Genomic DNA, 24,390 nt, shown 5'->3' on the forward strand with positions numbered 1-24,390 from the left:
TTCCCAACCACTATTCACACTATGGTCAAAGTAGTAATGTCCATTTTGTTCAGTTGGATATTCGTTGTATTGGCTATCGTAATACCAATTTGACATTCTCAACACAAAATAAAACCCACTGACAGGGGATTCGTGGGTGGATAGAGTCTTACCTCCCGTACCAGACGGGAGATGAACCATTGAAGTCGACTCATGCCACTGACTCCAATGTCAGTGTACGAACCTGAGGGGCCGAGACAGTATCGTAACTGTCGTCCTTCCATGCAGCTGTTTTATTTAAATTAACCCTTCCTTAGGTTTTCAAAATAATAATGCCAAAAAGTCCAAAAATAAAGTCTAAAAAGAAAAATAAAAATTACAATGATAAAATCCTAATTACGATTTCTAAAAATAAAATAAAATAACTATATACAAAATATTCTCCTTCACTCCTTTTGGATTTCTCTTTTCTTTCCTTCTTTGGCTTTGCTTTTCTTTTCAGCACTTCTTCTCTTTTTCTTTAGCTTAACTCCAAGTCTGAAAGCAAACAAAAATACCAAAACGCATAAAAAAGAACAAAAATAAAATAAAATAAAATAAAACCTAAAAAACAAATCTAAAAACAAGTCTGTGTCGGTGGCGCCAAAAATTGATGGTATTTTTACAATGTTGTAGTAATAAGGTTCGTTTAAGACTTGTGAAAAAAGATTTTTAGATCTAATTTTAAAGCTTAAAAATATAACAAATTCAAAATATAGTGTTGTGAAAATTATGGAGAGACTGGGGCTAGGATTCCACCAATTTCCGCACTCATATGGTTCAGATATTAATTCTAAACAATAAAAGCTCAAATGATAAAGTCTTATTGACTATAATTTATTGCCTAATGTAGATTTCGAAAGTAATGGGTGTAAAACTAAAGCATGAGACATCAAAACATCTAAGTTAAGCATGAGTGCATGACCCTTCAATTGTAATCACAGCCATTCAATGAAACTCATAAATCAATTGAAGAACACTGCAAATAGTCGTAAAAAGAATTGATAGAATTACCACATTTGTGAAACTTGGCTTCCTCCGTCGCCCCAGAGAATGGGTTTAGCTCCACATAGTGAAAAACACGCTGAAAATATATTTTTATAGCTCAATTGGTGTTTACAAAGAAGAAAAGGGAGCAAAATAATATAAACCAGGAGTTTGCAACGCTGAACGGTCGTTACAAACTCAGAGTTACAACTGTTGTGAAGAACTATTGTTATATGGTGTCGCAGAAGAACTGCCGTTTACGGGTTTAATATGTGACAGTTAAGAACGACAGTTCTTATCAGTATATTGTTCTTCAGCTTCTCCTTCTCTGCAGCAGCAGAGAAATCTGCTCTTCAGCTTCTGATTCTTCTCTATAGCAACTCTCGATAATCCTTCTCTATGCCCCAAACACCTCTTTTATACATAACAACCTCAAGAAATCTTCGTATTAACTCCCCAAAATCCTGCCATAACTTCTCGGGATTGATTTTATTCCCTTTTCTTCTCTGCTTCTGATCTTCATATGCTTTGCAGCTGTTGACGCACTCCAAGCTCGCTAAGTCCACGTGAAACATGCTCTTGCCACACACAGTGTCTCCAAATATATAACCAGAAAACCATAAACAAACCCGAGAATCATCTTCTTCCCTGTTTAAAGTAACTACCATATAACAGAATATCTTAGTTAAGGGCTAAAATTGTAGTCTGATGAATTTGTGGGTGTTGATGGTGGATTTTAGTTCAGGGCTAAAATTGTAAAACCAAATTTAATGTGTTGACATCCTGCAAAGGGTAAATCCGTTTGATAAGTGATGAGTACCTCTTCACTTTATTTATTAGAAGCAATTCAATAAATACACAGAATTCACCCAGAATGGTGCATGCAACAACAATCCCAAATATTCTGTGAATTTTAACATTATTAATTAATGCATGATTTGCCTAGTATTTCCTGTGTTGTTCCTAGCCAAACTCTCATTATTAGCATGGCATGACGACTAAGTGTTCACTCTCAGCAGAGTAACATGAATCTCCAAGTGCCAATTTTGGGACATGCACGAAATACCCGTACAGGCTGCATCACTCTCTGACAAAGAGAATTTCGAATCGACGCGAAACAACTCGATCGAATGTATTTAATTTCCTTAAAGGAAATATGAACTGTCCATATCAATCTCAGAAATAATCATGGTCGCGCAAGTTGGCCACATGATTTAACCAGCCTAGACAAACCCTAGCAGGAGCAGGCGATCACCGTAATGACCACCGGCGGACCCACTTATGACCTAGCCGGTCGAACATCACATCTTGCTTCCCAGCGTGCCAAAACGCCAGCCCTAAAATAGGGTAGCCGCGCTGCTTTGGAAGAAGCTCGAACGAGCAAGACTGTTCAAGACAGTCTTAAAACGATCGCGACCGTCCAACTTCACCAGCCTGATTGGACGGCTTAGATCGTACCATGAACGATTGAGGAGGCGCCAACACACATTGGCGGGCCCACTCTATCCCTATCCAATCGGTTTTCTCATGTAAAAGCCATGGAGCAATGAACGTTTGCTCGAAACATGGTTGGCGTGATGCTTTAAAAGGTCGTGGAAATTCCACTAGCGTCTTAAAACGATCACAACCATCCAACTTAGCCAGCATATTTGGATGGCTTAGATCGCGCCTAGGACCATCAGGAAGGTGCATACATGTTCATCGTCATCCCAACGTTGGCACCACACGATCGGTCTCTCCAAAGGAGAAGCATAGCTCGCCAAACCGTTTGGCCAAAGTCACGCATGCGTGACTATTTAGAAACCCTAATTAGGGTTTGCGGAAATGCATATCTGTCGTAGTTCGATCGCGTCCGTCCATCTTCGCCAGCCTAAACGGAGGGTGTATATATAGACTCAAGAGGTCCCAAGGATGTTGATGTGATCACCGCGGGCCCACCTGTGCGTGTGACCGACCGACCTAGGCGAACTATGGCCAAGCGCCTCGAAACGCACACCCGAAGATGGCATGCCACGCGGCCTTCATTCCTTTGCGGCAATGGATTTCTGTCGCAAATCGACCACTCATCTTTGCCGGTAAAATTGAGCGTCCTAGATCGAATCTTTGTGAAACCGAGAGGCGTAGACATGCTCTCCGGCAGGCTGTCTACACGCATGCCCGTTCGGTCCCACCAAAATTAACGCCCAGGCTTGAGTTCGATCAAGCCAAAGAGGTATGCTTGCGCACCTCTTAAAAACCCTAAAATTCCATCAAGGGTCACAAATATATGCCGTAAACCATCTCATCCGTCCAACTTTTCCAGCTTAGTCGGACAACCTAGGTTAAAAGTTAGGCGACTAAGGAAGCACCTCGATGATCAACGTCTGCCATTCTTCCACAGGGAGTGATCGACCAGGGGATGGCTCACCCATGCTGCCTCCAAACGATCACTCCAAGATGGTTGGACGTTGATAGGATCTGGAGATACCTATTTATATAAACCGCAATTGCACGATATCTAACTAGTAGAACAATGGAAAGTACAGGTCGTTCCCACGAGGAGCGGTGGAAATACGTAATCAATATCTCTATTGGACTAACAAATAAAGATGTTTTTGGATTTTTGAAAGAATAAAGACAATGAGAAGAATAAACTCAGGTAACAAAACGAATCAAATGGGAGAGTTGGTAACCAGGGTTTAATGTATCCACCACTATTTCTATTCAAATACTGAAATGAAACATAATTCATGAATTATTTATTGTTCGTTCTATTGACATCACCTATTATATATATTAGAGTCGCAAATATCACTGGGACGCCCTAAGCATGACACATCAAAAGACTAAACCAAAGCATGCACCATCAAATTGCATTAGCGAGAAATTTATACGAAACTAAATACAGGTTCTCAAATAATACCTGGCTATTCTAAGCATACCCCATCAAAGGATTTAACCCCAAGCATGAAATATCAAATAAGTAGACAAATATATTTTTGATCCTAACAATTATGCACAAAGGTTATACGAAACCGGTGAAGCAACAACTCATATTATCATTAAATTAATATACAAAATCATGGAATTATTTATTCAATTCAAAATGGTCTATTGCTATATAATCCAATCAATCAAAAATGGCCTAATACCCATGTAGTTTCAACCATAAAAACCCTAGTTACAAAATAATTAGAAAGCCATCGCTTTCTCAAAAACCATAAATAAATATATTAGATATTCACTATCTAATCGAAATGGAATTGTAAAAACGGAAGAACGCAAACCCTTCTCCGTCTCTCCTTCACGGCTCTGTAGTCGCCTCCCAAAACCGACCTCAGAACCCCCCCTTTTTCTTCCTCACAATACAGAAAATACATACCAAATAAAGGTGTGTCGTCATTATCTTAATTAGCCTTAATTGAAACTTGCATGGTGGTCATCAATGTGATCTCCCCATATATTTATTCTTCATCATTTTGCTTGCATGCATATTTGGTAGACTTAAAAAGAATCCCACTGGTGGGCAAGCAAAATCTTTTTAATTCATTTTTCTCCCTCCAACAAGATATTTACGTGGACCCATTTATTTGTTCCAATATTCCACTACCTAACAGGCTTTCCTTTCCAACTTCCCAAAACTATGCATATATGCAACGACACATGGCATAGTAACCCCTATAATGTTTTCTGCTTGCATGAAAATCACACGACTGTTCTTCTGGGCCCCACAAAACCATGATTCAGGGGAAAGCATGTGTACGTGCTTGACCTCCTTGTTTTCAATTAGACCGTCCCCCTTGTGTATCATCCCTTCTCTGTCTGGCTTTGGTGTCTCGAGTAACCTTGCTGGGTTTTTTTTTTTTGTGGCAAGCACTGTTTTAGCTTCATATTTCGCCATTTATTCTTGGATGATTGGATTTACTTCTACTTTCTACAAAAGCATTAAAATAGTATTATTAGCAACAATATCGAGTCCTAGCTAATATAAATATGGGTAAAAAATGTAGCACATACGTGCTTATCAACACCCCCACACTTATATTTTACTAGTCCTCGAGTAAAACAAAGAACTGACCCGCTACATAGCTGCTCATATCATAAGAGAGAGTTAGACCCGCTACACCGCTGGTCATAAATGAAATTTTAAAATACCATACACAAGACCGGTTACACAACTGGTCATAGAAAATACCCTACAAAAGACCCGCTACACAGCTGGTCATAACCCCTAAAATCATAATGATAATATTTTTTTTTATTTTTTTAAGACCCGCTACACAGCTGATCCAAAAATTGATAGGATCCGGAGATACCTATTTATATAAACCGCAATTGCACGGTGTCTAACTAGTAGAACAATGGAAAGTACAGGTCGTTCCCACGAGGAGCGGTGGAAATACGTAATCAATATCTCTAATGGACTAACAAATAAAGATGTTTTTGGATTTTTGAAAGAATAAAGACAATGAGAAGAATAAACTCAAGTAACAAAACGAATCAAATGGAAGAGTTGGTAACCAGGGTTTAATGTATCCACCACTATTTCTATTCAAATACTGAAATGAAACATAATTCTTGAATTATTTATTGTTCGGTCTATTGACATCACCTATTATATATATTAGAGTCGCAAATATAACTGGGACGCCCTAAGCATGGCACATCAAAAGACTAAACCAAAGCATGCACCATCAAATTGCATTAGCGAGAAATTTATACGAAACTAAATACAGGTTCTCAAATAATACCTGGCTATTCTAAGCATACCCCATCAAAGGATTTAACCCAAGCATGAAATATAAAATAAGTAGACAAATATATTTTCGATCCTAACAATTATGCACAAAGGTTATACGAAACCGGTGAAGCAACAACTCATATTATCATTAAATCAATATATAAAATCATGGAATTATTTATTCAATTCAAAATGGTCTATTGCTATATAATCCAATCAATCAAAAATGGCCTAATACCCATGTAGTTTCAACCATAAAAACCCTAATTACAAAATAATTAGCATGCCATCGCTTTCTCAAAAACCATAAATAAATATATTAGATATTCACTAGCTAATCGAAATGGAATTGTAAAAACGGAAGAACGCAAACCCTTTTTCGTCTCTCCTTCACGGCTCTGTAGCTGCCTCCCAAAACCGACCTCAGAACCCCCCCTTTTTCTTCCTCACAATACAGAAAATACATACCAAATAAAGGTGTGTCGTCATTCTCTTAATTAGCCTTAATTGAAACTTGCATGGTGGTCATCAATGTGATCTCCCCATATATTTATTCTTCTTCATTTTGCTTGCATGCATATTTGGTAGACTTAAAAAGAATCCCACTGGTGGGCAAGCAAAATCTTTTTAATTCATTTTTCTCCCTCCAACAAGGTATTCACGTGGACCCATTTATTTGATCCAATATTCCACTACCTAACAGGCTTTCCTTTCCAACTTCCCAAAACTATGCATATATGCAACGACATATGGCATAGTAACCCCTATAATGTTTTCTGCTTGCATGAAAATCACACGACTGTTCTTCTGGGCCCCACAAAACCATGATTCAGGGGAAAGCATGTGTACGTGCTTGACCTCCTTGTTTTCAATTAGACCGTCCCCCTTGTGTATCATCCCTTCTCTGTCTGGCTTTGGTGTCTCGAGTAACCTTGCTGGGTTTTTTTTTTGTGGCAAGCCACTGTTTTAGCTTCACATTTCGCCATTTATTCTTGGATGATTGGATTTACATCTACTTTCTACAAAAGCATTAAAATAGTATTATTAGCAACAATATCGAGTCCTAGCTAATATATATATGGGTAAAAAATGTTGCACATACGTGCTTATCAACACCCCCACACTTATATTTTACTAGTACTCGAGTAAAACAAAGAACTGACCCGCTACATAGCTGCTCATATCATAAGAGAGAGTTAGACCCGCTACACAGCTGGTCATAAAATGAAATTTTAAAATACCATACACAAGACCCGCTACACAACTGGTCATAGAAAATACCCTATAAAAGACCCGCTACACAGCTGGTCATAACCCCTAAAATCATAATGATAATATTTTTTTTATTTTTTTAAGACCCGCTACACAGCTGATCCAAAAATTGATAGGATCCGCAGATACCTATTTATATAAACCGCAATTGCACGGTGTCTAACTAGTAGAACAATGGAAAGTACAGGTCGTTCCCACGAGGAGCGGTGGAAATACGTAATCAATATCTCTAATGGACTAACAAATAAAGATGTTTTTGGATTTTTGAAAGAATAAAGACAATGAGAAGAATAAACTCAAGTAATAAAACGAATCAAATGGGAGAGTTGGTAACCAGGGTTTAATGTATCCACCACTATTTCTATTCAAATACTGAAATGAAACATAATTCTTGAATTATTTATTGTTCGTTCTATTGACATCACCTATTATATATATTAGAGTCGCAAATATCACTGGGACGCCCTAAGCATGGCACATTAAAAGACTAAACCAAAGCATGCACCATCAAATTGCATTAGCGAGAAATTTATACGAAACTAAATACAGGTTCTCAAATAATACCTGGCTATTCTAAGCATACCCCATCAAAGGATTTAACCCAAGCATGAAATATAAAATAAGTAGACAAATATATTTTCGATCCTAACAATTATGCACAAAGGTTATACGAAACCGGTGAAGCAACAACTCATATTATCATTAAATCAATATATAAAATCATGGAATTATTTATTCAATTCAAAATGGTCTATTGCTATATAATCCAATCAATCAAAAATGGCCTAATACCCATGTAGTTTCAACCATAAAAACCCTAGTTACAAAATAATTAGCAAGCCATCGCTTTCTCAAAAGCCATAAATAAATATATTAGATATTCACTAGCTAATCGAAATGGAATTGGAAAAACGGAAGAACGCAAACCCTTCTCTGTCTCTCCTTCACGGCTTTGTAGCCACCTCCCTTCTATTCGTCTCCCAAAACCGGCCTTAGAACCCCCCTTGTGTATCATCCCTTCTCTGTCTGTGTTTGGTGTCTCGAGTAACCTTGCTGGTTTTTTTGTGTGGCAAGCACTGTTTTAGCTTCACATTTCGCCATTTATTCTTGGATGATTGGATTTACTTCTACTTTCTACAAAAGCATTAAAATAGTTTTATTAGCAACAATATCGAGTCCTAGATAATATAAATATGGGTACAAAATGTAGCACATACGTGCTTATCAACACCCCCACACTTATATTTTGCTAGTGCTCGAGCAAAACAACGAATTGACCCGCTACACAGCTGGTCATATCATAAGAGAGAGTTAGACCCGCTACACAGCTGGTCATAAAATGAAATTTTAAAATACCATACACAAGACCCGCTACACAGCTGGTCATAGAAAATACCCTACAAAAGACCCGCTACACAGCTGGTCATAACCCCTAAAATCATAATGATAATATTTTTTTTTATTTTTTTAAGACCCGCGGCACAGCTGATCATCTTTTTTTTAGACCCGCTACACAGCTGGTCCTAATTTGCAATTTTTCTTTTTTTAAAGCCTAACGAAAATGCCACTCCCCCACACTTAATGTTACATTGTCCTCAATGTAAATGAGTCAACCAACGTAGAAATTAAGATGGGAAATTCAAGCAAACAAATAAAAGATAGGGGAAAGAAAACAAATCTGATGGGTTGACTCCCATGAAGCGAAATCGTATGGGTTGACTCCCATAAAGCATAATCTTCGTATCCATGTTTGCGCACATAAAAAACCCCAAATAAGGTGAGGTTGCACCAAAGTAAGCAGCAAAGCATATATATAAAGTCTGAAAAGTTGGGGATCAGTCCAACAAATCAGGTCAGCTGCGAATATTAACCTGCAAACACTATAAACCTCCAAAAAGATATGTCAATCCATTCCCAATTGAAAACAGTCATTGGTCGAGATAAATAAATCATTTACATGGACGGTAAACATAGAATGTATATTAGTTTCTATTTGGGAAGCACACTATAAACCGGGTTCTAAATCAGCTGAAATACATTCGGTCGACACATTATCTTCACTAGAAATCATAGGAAGCAATGTATTGACAATGTGAAAGGGCGAAGAATTATCAAACTGAGCACAATAGTTTAAACCTGTATCTAATGGTACAAGTTTATCAAAATCAGTAACTCCTAAATCTGGTTCTAAGTCCGCGGAAATAATTTTCGTTGTTGAGTTACCTTGATTAACCATTGGAGGGCACAATGCATTGACAATGTCAATAAGCATAGGATCATCAGAATCTGCAAAGTGCGCTAAACAAACTGAGATTGGTTCAAAATCAGTAGTTACCTGACTAGTACCAATCGCCTCCACATTCACATCAGCAATCAGGAAATCACAAGATGAGTCAACAAAGCAGGAGCTCAATGGAGCAACAATATCATGAATAATCGCCTCATCGACTAAGTGATTTATAGAAATCTCACTATTCAAATGACTAGAAGGTACCTCAGTATGAATTTCTACTGTCTCTAAGTCGTTAGACTCAACAATAGTATCTTCTGTACAAACATGTTCCTCTAAGTCATCAGCTGCATATAACTCTTGGCATGATATAACTCTCAACCTTTGCTCCAAACTAGGCGGTGTATGTTCATAATACTTCTCATATATTGTCAAAGGTGATTCTTCACTTACCATAGGTGGGGCAAAAACTCCATACCGTTGCCTCTGCATATATTCCCCAAGCGTCATATCAGAAGACGTCTCCTGAGAATGTGAACTTCTACGCATATATTCTGCAAGTGACACCTTAGATGACATCTCGTGCAAAGAATTCATCATCCTCAAAAAGGTACCTGAAACAAAATTCTAAAACACAAAAAGAGTCAAAAGGAAAAACAAATCCTAAAACAAAATAAAAATATTGTACAAAAATAACTATTTACAAAATCAAAAATACTAATTACAATATTCCACAACCGCTCCCCGGCAGCGGCACCAAAAATTGATAGGATCCGGAGATACCTATTTATATAAACCGCAATTTCACGGTGTCTAACTAGTAGAACAATGGCAAGTACAGGTCGTTCCCACGAGGAGCGGTGGAAATACATAATCAATATCTCTAATGGACTAACAAATAAAGATGTTTTTGGATTTTTGAAAGAATAAAGACAATGAGAAGAATAAACTCGAGTAACAAAACGAATCAAATGGGAGAGTTGGTAACCAGGGTTTAATGTATCCACCACTATTTCTATTCAAATACTGAAATGAAACATAATTCATGAATTATTTATTGTTCGTTCTATTGACATCACCTATTATATATATTAGAGTCGCAAATATCACTGGGACGCCCTAAGCATGACACATCAAAAGACTAAACCAAAGCATGCACCATCAAATTGCATTAGCGAGAAATTTATACGAAACTAAATACAGGTTCTCAAATAATACCTGGCTATTCTAAGCATACCCCATCAAAGGATTTAACCCAAGCATGAAATATAAAATAAGTAGACAAATATATTTTCGATCCTAACAATTATGCACAAAGGTTATACGAAACCGGTGAAGCAACAACTCATATTATCATTAAATCAATATATAAAATCATGGAATTATTTATTCAATTCAAAATGGTCTATTGCTATATAATCCAATCAATCAAAAATGGCCTAATACCCATGTAGTTTCAACCATAAAAACCCTAGTTACAAAATAATTAGCAAGCCATCGCTTTCTCAAAAGCCATAAATAAATATATTAGATATTCACTAGCTAATCGAAATGGAATTGGAAAAACGGAAGAACGCAAACCCTTCTCCGTCTCTCCTTCACGGCTTTGTAGCCGCCTCCCTTCTATTCTTCTCCCAAAACCGGCCTCAGAACCCCCCCTTTTTCTTCTTCACAATACAGAAAATATATACCAAATAAAGGTGTGTCGTCATTCTCTTAATTAGTCTTAATTGAAACTTGCATGGTGGTCATCAATGTGATCTCCCCATATATATATTCTTCTTCATTTTGCTTGCATGCATATTTGGTAGACTTAAAAAGAATCCCACTGGTGGGAAAGCAAAATCTTTTTAATTCATTTTTCTCCCTCCAACAAGATATTCACGTGGACCCATTTATTTGTTCCAATATTCCACTACCTAACAGGCTTTCCTTTCCAACTTCCCAAAACTATGCATATATGCAACGACACATGGCATAGTAACCCCTATAATGTTTTCTGCTTGCATGAAAATCACACGACTGTTCTTCTGGGCCCCACAAAACCATGATTCAGGGGAAAGCATGTGTACGTGCTTGACCTCCTTGTTTTCAATTAGACCGTCCCCCTTGTGTATCATCCCTTCTCTGTCTGGCTTTGGTGTCTCGAGTAACCTTGCTGGGTTTTTTTTTTGTGGCAAGCCACTGTTTTAGCTTCACATTTCGCCATTTATTCTTGGATGATTGGATTTACATCTACTTTCTACAAAAGCATTAAAATAGTATTATTAGCAACAATATCGAGTCCTAGCTAATATATATATGGGTAAAAAATGTTGCACATACGTGCTTATCAACACCCCCACACTTATATTTTACTAGTACTCGAGTAAAACAAAGAACTGACCCGCTACATAGCTGCTCATATCATAAGAGAGAGTTAGACCCGCTACACAGCTGGTCATAAAATGAAATTTTAAAATACCATACACAAGACCCGCTACACAACTGGTCATAGAAAATACCCTATAAAAGACCCGCTACACAGCTGGTCATAACCCCTAAAATCATAATGATAATATTTTTTTTATTTTTTTAAGACCCGCTACACAGCTGATCCAAAAATTGATAGGATCCGCAGATACCTATTTATATAAACCGCAATTGCACGGTGTCTAACTAGTAGAACAATGGAAAGTACAGGTCGTTCCCACGAGGAGCGGTGGAAATACGTAATCAATATCTCTAATGGACTAACAAATAAAGATGTTTTTGGATTTTTGAAAGAATAAAGACAATGAGAAGAATAAACTCAAGTAATAAAACGAATCAAATGGGAGAGTTGGTAACCAGGGTTTAATGTATCCACCACTATTTCTATTCAAATACTGAAATGAAACATAATTCTTGAATTATTTATTGTTCGTTCTATTGACATCACCTATTATATATATTAGAGTCGCAAATATCACTGGGACGCCCTAAGCATGGCACATTAAAAGACTAAACCAAAGCATGCACCATCAAATTGCATTAGCGAGAAATTTATACGAAACTAAATACAGGTTCTCAAATAATACCTGGCTATTCTAAGCATACCCCATCAAAGGATTTAACCCAAGCATGAAATATAAAATAAGTAGACAAATATATTTTCGATCCTAACAATTATGCACAAAGGTTATACGAAACCGGTGAAGCAACAACTCATATTATCATTAAATCAATATATAAAATCATGGAATTATTTATTCAATTCAAAATGGTCTATTGCTATATAATCCAATCAATCAAAAATGGCCTAATACCCATGTAGTTTCAACCATAAAACCCCTAGTTACAAAATAATTAGAAAGCCATCGCTTCCCAGCAGAATTCCACAGGTTAGTAATAAATATTCAACGAAACAGGCATCTGAGCATCGAATAAGCCCTGACAAAAATGGTGCAAGTGTAATTAGAAGATAATGCACATACCAGCATTTTAAATGCACGAAAGAGCATTTCAAAAATACGAACGAACGAGGAACCTATGCAAAATAGGAAGGGAAAATAATAATAATAAAATATTAAGCAAAAGCGCCAAGAGACTAGGCTCACCAGCCGGCCAGTCATGCCGTGACTAGTCCCGCGCCCAATTTTATATTTTATCATATTTTTACTATCTTCAGGATCTCATGAAAATCCTCTTGTTCGAGCAAATTTCCTTTATTTCAAAGAAATTATCTAAATCACATGATTTTATCAAAAATAATAAAATTAGGGAAAGGTGTCGCGGGACCGAGCACCAGCCGACCATGTCTTGGCCGTGGCCGGTCCCATACTCATGTCCCATTATTTTATTATTCCTTCTCAAATTATGAAAATTCCTTGATTTTATGAATTTTCCCTAAAATCATGAAAATTACCTAATTTCATGTATTTTTATCTAAATTACATGATTTTATCAAAAATAATAAAATTAGGGAAAGGCGTCGCGGGACCGAGCACCAGCCGGCCATGTCTTGGCCGTGGCCAATCCCACACCTCACGTCCCATTATTTTATTATTCCTTCTCAAATTATGAAAATTTCTTGATTTTATGAATTTTCCCTAAAATCATGAAAATTACCTAATTTCATGTATTTTTATCTAAATCACATGATTTTATCAAAAATAATAAAATTAGGGAAAGGTGTCGCGGGACCGAGCACCAGCCGGCCATGTCTTGGCCGTGGCCAATCCCACACCTCACGTCCCATTATTTTATTATTCCTTCTCAAATTATGAAAATTCCTTGATTTTATGAATTTTCCCCAAAATCATGAAAATTACTTAATTTCATGTATTTTTATCTAAATCACATGATTTTATCAAAAATAATAAAATTAGGGAAAGGTGTCGCGGGACCGCCGGCCGGCCGGTCATGCCTTGGCCGTGGCCGGTCCCACACCTCACGACCCATTATTTTATTATTCCTTCTCAAATTATGAAAATTCCTTGATTTTATGAATTTTCCCTAAAATTACATAATTTCATGTATTTTCTCTAAAGTCATGGAAAATATTAAAAAATTAGGAAACTTGTGGGACCGGGCTCTAGCCGGCCGACCATGCCCTAGCCGGTGCCACACGCCCATTATTTTATTATTATTTGGTGTTTTGTTTCCTGATTTCATGTAAACTCCCTGATTTCAACAAAATATCTTGGTTTTCAACAAATCCCTTTGATTTTATGAAAATTATCTAAAATCATCAAAATTACAAAAAATTGGGAAGAGTGCCTTTGGATCCGCGCCCATTGGCCGGCCGGCCATGCCACGGCCATTGCCGGTCCCACACTCCCATTCCCTATTTTATATTTTAATTTATGTCTCTCATCTCATGGAAGTTCCCTAATTTCGCCAAACTCTCCAGTTTCATGGAATTTCCCCTAAATCAGAGAAAAATACATAAAATCACATAAAACTGGGAAAAGCATGTGGGATAGCGTGTCAGCCGGCCGACCATGCCCTAGCCGTGGCCGGTCCCACACCTTTTGATTCCTTGTTTATTTATTATTTTCATCATCTCATGTATTTTTCCCAGTTTCAGCAAAACTATGGATTTTTCATATTTTCTCCAAATGTTGCTCAAACGTGCACCAGAAAATATCAAAATCTCAGGACTGAAGCACGGACATCATGGTAACACGGGCACGTCCCCTTGACCGACCAAGGGTGAACCTGAGGCTTGGAAACAGCTGGTCCCGCATGTTTTAATGATTTTAACCTAATTTGCTTAGTTGCTCATATTAGGTTTGAACTCTTTCCAAACAATTGGAAGTTCACCCAAACGACCATCTACTGGTCCCACGACCACCAAGAGCCGGTCTCATGACCTCTTGGTCGGTCCCTCATATTTTCTACATCAGGTTTTATGATTTTTCGCTCACACGAGCATTATTTCAGTAAATGATTAAATCAACATTTAATCATTCTTTCACCAACTGGTCCTCAAGAGACTTTGGTATTTTTGCTCATTCGAGCATTTGGGCGTTATATGGTGAACCCGTCATCCCATGTAGCCGGTCCTATGTGATTTGCAGTAAATCATCATCTTGGTAAAATTAGGGTTTTGAATCCAGAACTCTGCAGAAACGTGATTTTGAGCAGATTCGAACACTCTGATAATTTTATGTTGATTCCATGATTAACATTCGTATTTATTTTGCTCGACTCAGCAGTTAGTAACTTAAATTAATATTTTATTTGGTCCAGCTACCAACAATTCATCAAAAGAACAATATTTGCTCGAACTAGCAATATTCGCTCGAACCGGCAATATTTACTCAATTAGCAATATTCGCTCAGACTAGCAATATTTGCTCAAATCAAAGAATATTGGTTCAACTATCAATATTCAACAATTTAGCAACACAGTTTTGCTCGCCTTAGGTTATGATGATACCTCGTCTCAGCAGACACATTAAATTCATGAGTTTCGAAACATTTGCTAATCATGTTCAACTCAGCAATACATGGACTCATCGTCCCATAAAGTCAGCAACTGACACCTAAATCACGAGATTTCAATCGTGTCACATGGGGGGATACTAACTAGGGTTTCGGTATGGCGGTCTACGACACGTGTGTTCACCCACGATTAGAATGTGAGAAAGTCATGCAATCAGTTGGAAGAGTCAGCAAAGTATTTGGTGGAAAGTTAACCAAGTCTCCGCATGATGAGTAATTGGTTTTAACACGATTTTCCCATTTCCCACTCTCTGATTCCAGCAACTGTCACACTTCATGGGATCATGGTGTTTTCAACTACGGCATTATCAAATGTCTCTGAATCCTGATTGAAAAAAAGAGAAGTTTTCGAACGCTCGAAAAACATTCGCCAAGACGAGCAATTTCTCATCAAAGTTCATACAGACAATCTTTCGTCTACACGAACTCACAGAAATTACTCTCAATTGAGGATAATTCAATCATTCAGATCATTTTCACGCTGAATTCACAACACACCTACAATCTCAGATCACCATTGATCTCACGTATTTCTCAGCTTCCCTCCTACAGATCAACCCATCCTCTCTTGTGACCGAATTGAATCTGGAACGGCCATTGTTCTTGGTTTAGGCCGGGGTCTTACAGATTAATCTATTGAACTTAAAGCAGTCCCTTCTTGCAGTGCATCTGTGTAAGGTTTAACATTTCGCTCGATTCAAGGAGTCTCCACACGGTCAACTCTTCAATTCCGTAAATCCAGCAAATCGTTTTTCCCCACTCACAAGCGTGCAACACGCTATTACAAGAACGTGTCAGGAAAAGGTGGACGGTTAACAGTGATGAGGAAAGTGGGCAAAGGCGTGATTGTGTGATAATCACCACTCCTACACGACTTCACTACTCCATTACTTCACCTCCTCCACTTCCTACGAGATGAGGGTTGCGCCCAATGACTTGTATAAATAAGTCCTTCACCTATTTCCAAACAACACACAAACGGAGAAAAACCAAGTGTTTTCATCAGTATCCAGTAAACACCCAGAACTGATTGCTTTCATTGTGCAAGCCAGTTCATCATTCTGATACAAGTCATAAACAGCCAACACCTTCACAATCTCAACACCTTCTTCGCTTCCCTCCCTAAGATCAACCCCATCTCCTTCACTTTGCGACCGAAGCAAGTCTGGAACGACCATTTCTTGGTTTAGGCCAGAATTGTATAGATTGGTCTCTCGAATCAAAAGCACTTCCGTGAAGTGCATTTGTTTAGGGTTTAGATTCGTTTCTCATCCACACACACCCAAAATTACCAAAACCAGCAGAAATAATTCACCCATAAACAACTGGCGACCACGGTGGGAGATTAATCTCTCGGTTATGAATTCAATTTTTTCAAAACCCAATCTCATTTGGCTGATTTCAAAAATGGTTGGTCTTAGGACTCCCCCAACGATTTCAAGTCCCGGTCGGAGTTCCTACAATGAAGATACCCCCCTTCCCAATGGTGTATATGATGGTGTAACTGCAAGAATCCCAACATTGATCGAGTTAGCGCGAGTGCAGGATATTCACACAAAGAACATGAACCTGATCAAAGAAACGATAAACGACATACTCGATCTCCTCATCAATATGACATCAGATATGAGCGGTTCTCCTGTCACGGATATTTATGCACTGGGGACTGATCCTCGCAACGATCCTCTTCAATTTAATAGTTTCACTATGAACCAGAGGCCGGTGGATCAGGAAGCGTTTTCTCTAGTGGAAAGCTAACTTTTGCACCTCTCGAAGAATCAACAGGCGAAGACGTTTGCTGCAATCAACCGGGTAGCCCTGGACGTGCATCTAACTCATTTACGTCCAGAAGCCTTAAAAACATCAGATATGTCTGTGAATAATGTTACATTTACATAGGAAGACATAATGGCAGAAGAAGGTCACAACCGGGCCCTACACGTTACTGCACGCATCAAGGATTCAGAATTCAAGAGGGCCCTCATCGACACGGGAGAGTCTTCGAATGTGATTACTCTTAAAACACTCAGGACGGCCAAAGTTCGCCCAAGCAAGATTGTGCGACAGCCTACCACGATGACAGACTTTGAAGGAAACCAAACCAACACGTACGGGCATGTCAATCTGAATTTGTCTGTAGGACCTGTCCAATCAAAGGTGAAATTCGAAGTCATAGAAAAGCATTCGGACTACCATATGATACTGGGGAGACCATGGCTTCATGACAATAGGATCGTCCCCTCGACGTATCACCAGTTCCTGAAGACTATGCTGGATAAAGAAGTCGTTCGTATTCCTGCCTCATTATCTCCTTACGCTACAATATGTGGAGTTGAATTGTTTGAACCAAGAGAGGCTCCGCGCGAAAAGTCAGACAAAGATCGTTGCATCCCACTCCCCACGTGGGCGTCAATCCAGGAAGAGGACCGACTTGCATCACTGAAGGCTAAGTCCCATGATGCATCTTTGATGACAAGGCGTTCCAATTCTTCTTCATCAGGTGAAGATGCGTCCCACGCTCACACAAAGAGGAAACGAACTTTTGTGGAAAGTCGTGACCAGAAAGGGAAAACCGTGTACCGAGGCTGCTGTTAGCAATTAGCAGGGGAGACTGCTACCCAGTCTCTCCGCCCAATGGAATGCTACAACAATGACGGTTCACAAGAAGAAGTATTAGATGCTCCACGAAAGCTGCAAGATAGCACCAACTCCACCACTGATGAGCTCGAAGTCGTTAACATCAGGAACGAGAAATCTCCTAGGCCTATCTTCATCAGCTCAACCCTGTGTACGGATGAACGCACGAATCTCGTAGAACTTCTCAAAGAATACCAGGACATATTCGCCTGGACATATAAAGAAATGCCCGGTTTAGATGAAAAATTGGTCACCCATCATCTGCATGTCATACCTGGGTCCAAACCGGTCAAATAATCTCCGAGGCAATTCAGACACGAGGTAGAAGAGCAAATCAAGACTGAAATTCAGAAGTTGCTAGTTGCTGGATTCATCAAACCCATTCATCATCTGTCTTGGCTGGCTAATGTGGTTCCCGTGAAAAAGAAAAACGGGTAGATCAGGTACTGCGTGGATTTCAGAGACTTGAACAAATGCTTCCCCAAATAATATTTTCCTCTACCTAACATCGACATGCTAGTAGATGCTACCAGCGGACACAACATGTTCTCCTTCATGGATGGATATAGCGGCTACAATCAGATAAGGATCTATGAGCATGACGCAAGTAAGACAACTTTTCGAACTCATCTTGGAAATTTTTACTATACTGTTATGCCTTTTGGTTTGAAGAATGCCGGTGCAACGTATCAACGCGCTATGACGGAAATCTTCCATGACATGATGCATAAGCAAGTCGAAGACTACGTGGATGACATAGTAGTCAAATCAAAAGCTCGGGCAGACCACACAGGAATCCTACGGCAAGTGTTCGAAAGGTGCCGAGAATACAAATTGAAGATGAATCCTTTGAGATGCGCTTTCGGCGTCTCTTCAGGCAAAAATTTTTGGGATTCCAGGTAACTGCTGAGGGGATCAAAGTGGACCCATCCAAGACTCAATCTATCCTCACGATGCCGCCACCGCGAACTATGAAGGATCTCCAAAGCTTCATAGGAAAGGTGAACTACATTCGACGTTTTATACCTGGTTTGGCCCAACTCGTTGCTTCATTCACCCCCTTACTGAAGAAAGGAGCAAGTTTCGTTTGGACTGCAGTACAACAGGAAGCGTTTCGGAAGATTCAATGAATATTGTCACCTCCAGCCATTATGAAGTCTCCCGTCCAAGGAAGACCGCTATGTATCTACACTGCTTTCAGTGATACCGCTGTCGGGGCTTTGCTCGCTCAAGAAGATGACGAGGGAATCGAACATCTTATATACTAATTCAGTCGAATATTGAGATATGCTGAACTCAGATATCCCAAGGCGGAAAAAGCATGCTTAGCCCTAATTCATTTCATTCAGAAGTTCAGACATTACCTACTATCCAACAAGGTGGTGCTCATATCTAAATCTGAACCTGCGAAGTTCCTGCTTTCAAAACCGGTCCTGATGGGAAGGTCGACCAAGTGGCTTCTCCAAATGTCAGAGTTAGACATAACGTGTGCATCACCTAGAGCTATCAAAGGACAAGAAGTTGCAGACTTACTAGCAGCATTCCCTGGAGAAGGCACTACTGCACTACGTGAGGACCTTCCTGGAGAATTTTCAGACATCTCCGTTGTCGAAGAAGAAGCGTGGCTATTATATTTTGATGGCTCTGCCACCCTTAGCAATAACACTGGAGGGGCAGGCGTAGTCCTACTGTCTCCAACCGGTGAAGTCTCCTCGCACTCCTTCAAGCTGGACTTTCAATGCACTAACAATTTAGCAGAGTATGAAGCCTTCCTCATAGGGTTGTCATTAGCCAAGCAAGCAGGGGCCACACGTCTGGAAATAAGAGGTGACTCTAAGTTACTAGTTAATCAAATGAATGGAGTATATGCGTTGAAGGAGGTAACACTGGCTCCATACCGATCAAAGGTGCAAAGGTTACTAAACTACTTTGCCGACGCAACCATAACCCATGTTGGTCGCAACAACAACAGACATGCCGATTGTTTAGCCACGCTGGCATCCAAATTGCAGTTCGAAGGTTTAGAAGAAACCTTGACGGTGAAGAGGAGAACGGTAGAATCAACGTGGATTTGACAATGCAAAGACACTGGAACCTGCGATTGGCGGACTCCGATCATTCAGGAGCTTAGCAACTCGCTTTTTCAAGGAAAGTTCAGTCTCAAAACATTGCAGAACTTCTTCATGCTTCATGGTATGATATATCATCGGAACCCGGATGGTCCCTTATCAAGATTTCTCGGAGATGAAGAAGCTCAACTGCATCTTAACCGCGTTTACGATGAAATTTGCGGACAAACGTTGGTGGTAACACTCTATCGTCGTCTTCAACGCCTGGGATGTTACTGGCCAGAAATGGAAACTCAATCTCGTTTACTTCAAAAGTCTTGCTCTAACTGTCAACTGTCGCAACATCAATAGGAGGTTTTCAGCGTAAGTCATGTCGGGGACTAGAGAGAACCACACATTAGCTATCTTCGGGATGAAGTAACTCCTGCTAGTCGAAAGGATGCTATCAAGATGAAGCAAAAGGCGAAACAATTCGTATTTCATAAAGGGATCCTGTATCGCAAAATATTTGGGGGCAATCTGTTACGATGCGTAGCCGAGTTAGAGATCCCAATTATGTTAAAAGAAATGCATGAAGGGGAACATCAAGGGAAGAAGAAACTGTTTCTCCATATACACGAGAAATATTATTGGCCGACCATGGAGGATGATGCAAATGCATTTGTTCAAAGCTGCCACAAATGTCAAATTCATGGGAACCTCGTTCACGCACCTTCCACCCCTTTACACTCGATAAGCAGTCCATGGCCATTTTATAGCTAGGGACTTGACATTATTGGAAAGATCAATCCGCCGTCATCAAAGCATCACGAGTACATCATAACTGCGACAGAATGTGTTACCAAATGGGTTGAAGCCATTCCTCTACGAGGGACTACAGGAGCAACGATTGCGGCTTTCATTAAAGAGTACATCATTTGTCGGTTTGCGGCAATGCATATCTGTCGTAGTTCGATCGCGTTCATCCATCTTCGGCAGCCTAAACGGAGGGTGTAGATATAGACTCGAGAGGTCCCAAGGATGTTGACGTGATCACCGCGGGCCCACCTGTGCGTGTGACCGACCGACCTAGGTGAATTATGGCCAAGCGTCTCGAAACGCACGCCCGAAGGTGGCATGCCACACGGCTTTCAATCCTTTGCGGCAATGGATTTCTGTCGCAAATCGATCACGACCACTCATCTTTGCCGGTCAAATTGAGCGGCCTAGATCGAATATTTGTGAAACCGAGAGGCGTAGACATGCTCGCCGGCAGGCCGTATACACGCATGCCCGGTCGGTCATACCAAAATTAACGCCCATGCTTGAGTTCGATCAAGCCAAAGAGGTATGCTTGTGCACCTCTTAAAAACCATAAAATTCCATCAACCGTCACAAATATATGCCGTAAACCATCTCGTCCGTCCAACTTTTCCAACTTGGTCGGACAACCTAGGTTAAAATTTAGGTGACTAATGAAGCACCTCGATGATCACCGTCTGCCACTCTTCCACATGGAGTGATCGACCAGGGGATGACTCACCCATGCGGCCTCCAAACGATTACTCGAAGATGGTTGGACGTGATGCTATTTTAAGACGCTTACTCCGCGACTTATTCGGTTAAGCTTTAAAACAGTAATGCTTCATACATATTGATTGTTTTCGATGCATTACATGCATCGAGCATACACGATATTTCATGAATATCAATTTCTTAAATAACTTTGTTATTTAACTTAGCACCGTATGCTATTTCCTGCACTGGGTCCCACGATCCGCTCATTCGAGACATCAAGCATGTCAGAAACTGGGGGATACTTACAGGGGTATTGGTCTGGCGGTTTACAGCGTGCAGCGTGCAACACGCCATTACAAGAACGTGTCAGGAAAAGGTGGACGGTTAACAGTGATGAGGGAAGTGGACAAAGGCGTGATCGTGTGATAATCACCACTCCTACACGACTCCACTACTCCATCACTTCACCTCCTCCACTTCCTACGAGATGAGGGTTGCGCCCAATGACTTGTATAAATAGGTCCTTCACCTATTTCCAAACAACACACAAACACAGAAAAACCAAGTGTTGTCATCAGTATCCAGAAAACACCCAGAACTGATTGCTTTCATTGTGCAAGCCAGTTCATCATTCTGATACAAGTCATAAACATCCAACACCTTCACAATCTCAACACCTTCTTCGCTTCCCTCCCTAAGATCAACCCCATCTCCTTCACTTTCTGACCGAAGCAAGTCTGGAACGGCCATTTCTTGGTTTAGGCCAGAATTGTATAGATTGATCTCTCGAATCAAAAGCACTCCCGTGCAGTGCATTTGTTTAAGGTTTAGATTCATTTCTCATCCACACACACCCAAAATTACCAAAACCAGCAGAAATAGTTTTCACCCATAAACAACGGGTTACTGAAAAAGGGATAAAAAATTATCCATGATAAACCTTAGAAAATTTCAGAGAAAAAGCTTAAATGTAGTGATTAATAGAGTATATTACTAAGGCTAAAAAACCATGAGAGTTATGGATTGTCCACATGATGGATGACGAGGTCATCAGTAAATAATGCTTACTCTCTGTCGAGGTTTCCCAAAAAAAAAAAAGAGTTTGGATATACTGTTTAAATTAATTTGAACTTTGCTTTGGTATAGGTTGGTGAACATCACAACCGATTGTGATGAGCATAATGAAATCTCCAAGTTTCAAATTATGCTGAACCTCACTGCAACTATAGTTATGAACAGAGATTAACAGAAATATTGTTAATCAAGGAAGAATTAGGATTCGATGGTATTTCGATTCTTAGCAGTATACCTCAGAATTGTAGGGGTGCCTTTACGCGAGTAGCTAATGCAATTAGAGACTTACGATTCATGGTAGAATTATAAAGGACCTTCCATAGGTCAAGGAAGTATTCTCTGACGTACCAAATAAATTGCATTAGAACATGGTTATGTGATGCTAACAAAGTTAAAGTAACGTAACTCACTCACAAACCATGTATAGCGGTGTAAGATATCTGAGAAAAATTATTCTTGGTAATTTCTTATGTACGATACATCTAGAAATGTTGGAACGGTGTATAAAAAAAAAACTATGTGTTTGTTGTTAAAGAAATGCGGAATCATGGAAAAAAAAACATTGATAATGATATCAATTATGGACTCCGGAACTTTGGACGCAAAGTCTGGAGAAGATTTTGGAATTTCCTTACGCATGTAGAAAGATACATTGTCCTGGTCAAACAATATAATTATGTGGAAATTGAATAAATACCCCTGCTTTTCAGGGGTCTTCACAAATACTCCTAAGGGATATATTTTAAGTTCTTAGGGTCTAGTTTTTGGCGCATCTAAAATTGTATTAAGTCAATTGGACCTCCGTGGGAGGTAGGGTTGACGTTTTCACGCGTCAAAAACATACAAATTCATTTTCATTATCCAAAAAAAAAAAATACTAGTTAATTTTCATTATCCACTTAAAATATACTCCTTAGGGGTATTTTTACAAAGAAAAGAAAAAGGAGAGGTGTGTTAAATCGACGACATAACACCATAATGCAATTGCTTTCAAATGTGCGCATCTAAAAGAAATAATGTATGTGAATTGTATCAAGCCGGCAATTGATACGAATTCTAGAGAGCGTGTAGTTGCATCATCGAGGGAAATGAGATTATTGCCTACAATAGTGTAGTATTTGTAGCGGAAACCCAACCTAACGATTGGAGATCCCATGGTTATCTAGGTTCAAAAGGGACAATCAAGTTATAAATTTATACTCACCGGAAACACTGTGAGAGATTACTCTCTTTCCCATTTCTATGATGAAGCAGTGTTGCCTGTCAGGTGAGAGGTTGAGAATTTCTCTTAATGATTCCCATGGATTAGTTTGACTAAGTAAAGTATGGTAGGATACTTTCAAATAGGAGATCCCCTATGAGTGTGAAGTGGTGTCGCTTCTATGATAATTATAAGGCTAAGTTAATATAGAGCACTCATGAAAAAAAAACATCGTTCATGGACGAAATGAACACAATTGAGAACTGAATATGTACGGAAATAAGTTGTGTGATATTTATTGCATTGGTTTACATCATAAAGTTGGGTAGTTCAAGACATCGCGTTCACTGAATAACTAGTAAACCCGGTAGGTATTCACTATGGAAGATTCAAATCCAAAATCTATATCTCCCGATGTAGTGATGTTCCGCACACAAACTCTTTTTAGTGTCTGCATTAAATTGGCATGAATTTCTATTCAATGTGGGGAATTGTTGGAATTTTTGAATAAAAATATGAATTAGCATGCCAGTCACTTATGCCTTTGCAACATATAGTGTCTTATCCCAAGGGATGTGACTCTCAATGAGAGGATGTGACTCTTGGTGAAAGGATATCTCCAAGAGTCTCCTTGAACCTATATAAACCCTACACATTCTCCATTTCATGAATGTTTTTTAGAGTAATAAACCAGTACTAGAATTTTTTTAGAGTT

Source organism: Papaver somniferum, chromosome 5 (genome assembly GCF_003573695.1).
Source record: "Papaver somniferum cultivar HN1 chromosome 5, ASM357369v1, whole genome shotgun sequence".
Taxonomy (NCBI): domain Eukaryota; kingdom Viridiplantae; phylum Streptophyta; class Magnoliopsida; order Ranunculales; family Papaveraceae; genus Papaver; species Papaver somniferum.